Raw genomic sequence first — 7,797 nt, forward strand, 5'->3', positions numbered from 1 at the left:
AGCAGGGCAAAAAGTTGGCTTAAAATCAAGCCTGCCTGTGACTGGAAAACCACCTCCATCCATCAGAATAAAAGTACTGCCTCTGAGGCAAATGGAAGAGCATGAACAGGAAGGGTCATAGAGATAAGTGTGTTTGTTTAGGAACAAACAGTTATCATCCGTCTCCTCCTCCTCTGCTCTTATGGAGGCGCTACCGATCAAGTGGACAACTGGATTTACCATACACTGAAAAATTATATAACAGCTGTCTGATATTGGCTCAATGTTTTTGCTTTTTTGTTTTTTTATTCATATGGTTTAATATTATTACTTTGTTTCTTTCAAGTAAACTTTGTAATTTAGGTTAAAATGTATTTTTTATACATTGAAGTAATGAAGTGCACCAACTGTAATAGGTTCATTTGAACCAAAGAATTTTCTTTGACTGTGTGTTTTTGTGCATGCGCAGTTCTTAAAACATCAGCTGGATATTCTTCAACTCAGAGTCACACCACCATTACAGATCGGAATCCAGGAGGCACAACACATAGAAAAATGAATAAACCCTGCAGTTTAAAGACCTTACTGTTAAATTTGTCATTTTTGCTTTTAACCATGTAACTGACTGAACATCAGTTTCAAAGACATCCAGTCACTGGAGCTGGCAGCGACACTACCTGAATGGGAGGAGCTGCCAAAGAGGGAAGGCTACTTCTTAAAGACATGAGGTCTGGCTAAATGTTTATCAAAAAATGACAAAAGTTGATCATTCATACTTTAGTATATATATATATATATATATATATATATATATATATATATATATATATATATATATATATATATATATATATATATATATATATATATATATATATATACTATCTACTATATACTATCTGCAGCCCTATTGAAGAACTACAGGATTTTCCAATTACTTTCTAATTTCAAAAAAATATTCTGGTTTTCCAGTAGAAAAAAAAATGATGGTACAATATTTGTAGATGTGACAAAGATGACTTGTAAATACTACAAAAAAAAACTATACCATACATTGCAGCTCCTGAGAACTGTATGCATTTTGTCTATTTAGTACTAGGAAAGATCACAACAGTATGGACAAAAGACAGCACAAAACAAAGTACAAGTAAAGCAGGGAGCCAGGGAAAAGGCTCGGGAAGGAGCAGAGCAAAAAGTGTCCACCTCCATCGAGAGCCAAGCATGAAAATAAATAAATGATCTACAGAAACAGTGGCTAAACTCCTCATGAAAATGTGCATGCGTTACATGATGTGAGTTTTGTCAGAAAACATCATGTGCTTGCTGATGTCCCTTGGAACAGCATCATCATCATCAAATTTTATTTGTATAGCCCGAAATCATCAAAGTCTCAAAGGGCTTCACAGATGAAAAGAGGTCATGTGGAGACTTCTTTCGAAAAAAGAAGTCATACAGAGACATCTTTTCAGTGTAATGTACACAACAGCATCTCCTGTCAAAGCTCCCAGAAGGGGAAGAAAAAAATCAAAAACCCCAATTAGGGGAAAATCAGAAACCTCCAGAAGGGACCACAGGTGGGAGGAGCCCCCTTCCAGGCCCACAGGTTGAAGTGGATGCTGCATGTACTAAATACAGACAAATAGATACACATAAACAATATAGAGTACAGAAAAAAAAATTGTGCTATATAGTGCAATGATGTCTTGACAGCAGGCAAAGCCATTGGGCAGGAACCATCCCACATTCCAACATAGTGGACCACAGACGGCCGATATCCTAACCTACGATGGTCGATCAGCGCAGGACCAAATGGAGGCGGTCAAGTCAACCCTCACCATTAAGACCGACCACTAAGTCGACAAGATAGGAAGTAGCTAAACCGTGTAAAATTTTATAAGTAACTAACAGCATCTTAAAATCACATCTCATGTGTATTGGAAGCCAATTCAGGTCAGCTACAATGGGAGTAATATCATCGAACATTCTCGTCCTTGTCAATAGTCTCGCTGCTGCATTCTGTACAGACTGCAGGCTTTTAATGGCTTTTAATAAAATTGCTAAGCTGTTGTGTTACAACTTTCTCAAGAATTTTGGCAATAAATAGAAGGTGTGACACTGGCCTAAGTTTAAGAGATTTTCAGGATCTAGGTGAGGTTTCTTAAGTAATGGTTGAATGATGACCATCTTAAAAGCTTCAGGTACAATGCCAGAGGAGAGTGACAGGTTAATAACATTCAAGACAGATGACCCTAAGACCGGGATAAGTCTTTAACGAGTTTGCCTGGAAGCAGGTCGGCTTTGCTGCATTAACCAGGTGTGTATGACACTCCAGCAATGTTCCCTCGCATTTGCGCACTGCTCTCACGATCTCAGCGCATTAGAATGTCTACGCTGCGCATAAAACACAATGCAATACAGACGTATTTAATAATATTTAATATTAGACCTCATCTTATCTGGTTAATTAGATCAATAATATAGTTTTCTGTACCACTTTGCATTGTGACAGCGAGTGACAAGTTTCCAGCCTATAAATGTTTCACTTATACTATTCATCCAATCAAACGTAAGGACAGACACGTTCCCTGCATATACACTCCGTGCTGGTTAGCTAGCTAGCAACAGTGCGGAGTTAAGAGACGTCAAATGCTGACCCCTTTTCCTCGCGAAACAAATGAGCAGCGACACATCCGCTCAACACGCTAATGTAAAAAAGAAATACTTTTCCTATAAGATGAAATGGCTGTCGGAGCATATGCAAATAGAAGAACAAGTGGTGAAGTGAGATTTTTTTTATTTTTTCACAACTGTGGCTCGTTTATTGCCATGGTGACAAGTGCCATATACATCACACTGTAATGTCTAAAGCATTTTTTGCTCAAGATATAAAAAAAAACATAATAATAACAAACTTGTTGAAAACAAACAGAAATAGTTGTGATATGTTTGGCAACATTGTGCATTCTTCTGGCCGCCTGGCTTAGTCGTATGCTTGCCCACGTTCAAATAAAATAAATATATCAACATTTCCACAGGACTTTGAATCAATAAAACGATAAATTTATTTCCACAGCAGTTTTAAAGTTCTTCAAACAAAAGTACTTCAAGTAACAGGCAAACATTATGGTGAAGAAACCGTGCGCTCTAATCTGCAATCAATCTCAATTGCCCCTGTGATGCAAACCCCAAGGCTCTTAAAGGGCCAGTATCATGGACCTCTCTCCCAGACTTAAAGGGGCAGTACCATAAATGTCCACTGGGCAGTCAGCCAAAACAACCAATCAACAAATTACAAAAACTGAAATTTAAATTAACTTTGGGATTTTGGGATCAAAACCAATAATAATTCCAAATGCTGTGACATGGCTCCTACAAACATGGCAACCATAGATGCATCGTTCTCCAGTATTGGTCCTGGACGACGCTTTTCACCTTGGCTATGCCCTCATAAATGACAGGCTATGTGCCCAGAAGCACAGGACTGGTCTTTACTTATGTTTAAAAGTTGTTGGACATCATCAGGTCGTGCTTTACCTTTCATTTCTTAGAGTTCCAAGCCGCCTTGCATCATCATTCCAGGGCCGCAGGTAGGTCCCTGGATATGCTCAGCGCCCCCCGTCCTTCCTTGCTCATTAAAGACAGAATGTGAGTCATGTGATATAGGTTACATGCACACGGCGACTCACTGTGTGCATGTCTGAAGTTACTCAACTTGGTCCAATGCCTGCTCAGGGAATTTGTGTGAATGCTCAGGCACCTTCAAAATTAGAGGGAACATTGCACTCCAGGGATACTAAATCAAACTTGGACAGGGTAACCAGACTTTCTTGAACCTGATTGTCTGAATGAGCATCAACAATCACAGCCGAGGAGGTAAGAGGTGCTGCCTTTTTTATTTTGTCCCTTATTAGCTGAATCCGCTGAGTAAAGAATTGCATGAAATTGTGTGCTGAATGGAGGGAACTATGATTAATCTGCTGTAGCTGTGCTACCGTATCAAATAAATATTTTGGGTAGTTTTTATTAAGACCAATCATTTTGGAAAAGTAATTTGTTTTTGCTAACCTAAGAGCCTCTTTATATTTCACCAAGCTATCACACCAGGACTAACGGAAAACCTCGAGTTTAGTTGTTCGCCGTTTATGCTCAAGTTGTCTACTTAACAATTTACACATACGCGTTTCATCCGTAAACCACAGAGTGTGCCGCTTCAGACGAGTTTTAAGTTTCAACGGCACAATAGAGTTTAGGGAATTTAAAAGAACCGTATTAAAATACAGTAAGTCGTGATCTTATCGACTGAACCAGTGAAAGACGGAAAGGCAGCTGTTGCGGAAGGCAGTAGTTCAGAAAGTGCAGCAGTGGTTGATGAGTTAATAACACGGCTCTTAAAGCCTTGGTTCTGGACAATAAGACCACACTGAGCAAGGATTTCAAATGTTATAAGATAATGATCAGACATAGCGTTAGTATACGGCAGAATTGTGACATTTGTGGCAGTTAGGCCACAGGTTAACACTAAGTCTAAGATATTACCATTCCGGTGTGTCGCTGCTTTTATTATTTGTGTAAAACCAAATGCATCGATTATTGCTTGAAATGCTGCAGTAAGTGGCTCCAATGGGGAGTTCATATGAATATTGAAGTCACCCATAATTAGTATAATATCTGTGTGAGTTATTAAGTCAGCCATAAATTCAGGGAATTCATCTAAGAATCCAGAGTATGGACCGGGAGGACGGTAAATAACTACCACATAGAATGGTGGTGAGGAGCTCGATCGCATAACGAGCTCCTCGAATGTCTTGAAGGTGTGATTAGTGCTCGTGCTAAGTGTAAGATCAGATTCTGAAATTAGGGCGACACCCCCCCCTTTTTTACAAGGACGGGCAACATGTGAGCCCACAAAGTTTGGGGGTGAGGCCTCATTTAATGATAAGAATTCCTTTGGTTTTAGCCAGGTTTCGCAGAGACCAAGCACGTTAAGATTGTGATCTGTAATAAGATCATTTACAAGAAGGGCTTTTGAGGGGAGTGACCTAATATTTATGAAGCCGAATTTAAACTGGGAAATTTTTCCTGGACTATTCTGAGTCCTCATGTTGGTAGTACTAATAACAACAAGATTTTTATGGCTGGGACTTGCTTTTTATTTTGAGTAATTAAAACCTCGTCGCAATGTTAATAAAGTAGGAATTCGATTGTTGACGGCTACAGCGCACATGTTAATATTACTATTCCGCCTAGGTACTATGTCACAAGTCTTACCGATTAAAGAGGCAGGGGTATTTTCCTTAATCAACACCACCTCAGCAGAAATTTTATCACTAGGGCATTCAGCATTAGGTATTGAAACAGTGTGTGGATTGCAGTGACCTAGACTAAGTATGCTATGTGTGTTGTAGCAGTCCAGCCTAGTGCCAGTTAACTCTAGCCTTTAATGACTCTACACCCGTTCTAGCAGGCTCGCTACTCGCCTGCAACCCGACATGCTCTAATGTGAGAAGTCATGGAAGGCTCAAACAGTAATCTATGTTTCTAGAAAGAGTGACTTTCACCTTCCCAGTTAAGGTGGAGGCCATCCATCTTTAGCAGGTCGGGCTGGCCCCAGAAAGAGGGAATACTATCTACAAACTGGAAACCCTGCTCTCTACAGAAACTAGCCATCCACCAGTTAAGCGAGAATAATCTGCTAAACCTCTCATAATTGCCTCTCGCAGGCAGAGGGCCAGAGACAATAACTCGATGCCGACTCATCTTTCCAGCGAGATTACGTTCTAGATTAAGTCCTAGCTATGTTCTTCTTTGTAATCTCAGACTGCCTCATTCTAGTATCGTTGGAGCCGACATGTATGACTATGTCCGAGTAACTAGTGTTGTTTGCACTAAACTGGTGTCTAGGCCTCTTGCGTGTCAGCTCCCTAAGATTAGCTTCAATGTCGGGTGCTCTGTCCCCAGGAACACACATTGCGGTGGCTGGCGTTTTAAGTTTAATGTTACGGGTGATGGGTGACGGGTGATTCACAAAATTAAATTTGTGAATTTAATTTTTAAAAACAGGCAAAGAGCCTCTAAAAGAAAAGGAGATCACGAGTACATTTTTAAATGCCATCATCAGCCAAAGTTGAGTTATGTCAGCCATTTATCCACAGAGCCTTTTTGTTTTTACAGTTCTGGACTCAAGTGCGCACTTTTCTATCTTTCCATGTATTAATTGCATTGTTGTTTTTTTGTGCTTTTACAGAAAAGAAGGATAACAACATGGAGCCACGTAAACATTTTAATTTTTGTCTCTGGGAGAGGGGATTCCTTCCACTGCCCCAATGACATTTCCTTTGGATTAAAGTGTAGTTCCGGAGCTTAGAAGGAAAAATATATTTGGTTCATCAGGTAAAACGTCATCCAATCTTATTTTGGTTGCACCGGTTCAAGTCAGCTTGTAGGATTAAATGGAAAGTTTCTGTTGGAGACACTAAAATGGCAACCATTTTTGCTCCATCTTGGTTCTTGGAACCGGAGCCATGACATAGAGTTGTTGATTGACTGTTGCAGGAAGCACCATCACTGGATTCTAGTCTATGAAAATGTTAAATTGGCTGCTACAACAGCTTTGAGGAAATTCTGGTCCACCATCCGGCATCTCAGGAGGGGAAAACAGTGCACCATTAACACTGTGTACAATGGAGATGGGGCGCTGCTGATCTCAACTCAGAACGTCGTGAACCAGTGGGCAAAGTACTTTGAAGACCTGCTCAATTCCATCGACACATCTTCCTCTAAGGAAGCAGAGTCTTCAGGCTCTCCCATCTTTGAGACTGAAGTCAAGGAGGGGGTCAAAAACACCTTAGTGTCAAGGCCCCAGGGATGGATGAGATCCTGAAGGCTCTAGATGTTGGAGGGCTGTCCTGGCTGACACACCTCTGCAACATCGCGTGGACATTGGGAACAGTATCCCTGGATTGGCAGACTGGGGTGGTGGTCCCCTCGCAGGATTATCTTTATAAGTAGACCAAAACAAGCACTGCTGCTAAACAGCAAAATAGTAACTCAGACCAGCCAAGATTGACTTTCCTCAGCCGAGGCAAAGGGAAAAGCGCTTGGCGTACATACTCATCCGTTGCCAATAACATTTTTTGTCACTCAAGCGTTCCTGCCTGCTTTTTATTAATTCAGCAAAGCATTGCACATTACAAGACATTACAAAAAGAGCCAGTTGGGCGCCACCAACAGCTGGGCCAGGGTCTCAGCTCACACTTTCCAGTGTCAACAGCTTTATCTAAGAACTGGGACGAGATGAATTAGGACATCATAGATAGATAGCAATGCACACTATTCTAGACAAGAAATAAGCACATAATGATAACAACCTAATATACGATTCCCTTTGCATCCCCCTTTTTAAGAAGGGGGACTGGAGGGTATGTTCCAACTACAGAGGGATCGCTTTCCTCAGCCTCCCAGGTAAGGTCTTTCAGGGTTGCTAGACAGGATGGTCCATCAGGAAATCAAACCTCGGATTCAGGAGGCGCAGTGTATTTTCGTCCCGGCCGTGGAACAATGGACCAGCTCTACACCCTCGGCAGGACCCTCGAGGGTGCATGGGGGTCCGCCCAACCAGTCTACATGTACTTTGTGGACATGGAGAAGGTGTTCGACCGTGTCCCTCAGGAAACTCTGTGGGAGGTGCTTTGGGAGTACAGGGTACTGGATGCCCTGATTCGGGCTGAGGGTGAGGGGAGAGTAGTTCAAGTACTTCTGAGTCTTGTTCACGAGTGAAGGTAGGATGGAACGGGAGATCAACAGGTGGATCAGTGAGGT

The sequence above is a fragment of the Hippichthys cyanospilos genome, chromosome 3 (assembly GCF_059441005.1).
Source record: "Hippichthys cyanospilos isolate Australia breed blue-spotted pipefish chromosome 3, RoL_Hcya_1.0, whole genome shotgun sequence".
Classification (NCBI taxonomy): Eukaryota; Metazoa; Chordata; class Actinopteri; order Syngnathiformes; family Syngnathidae; genus Hippichthys; species Hippichthys cyanospilos.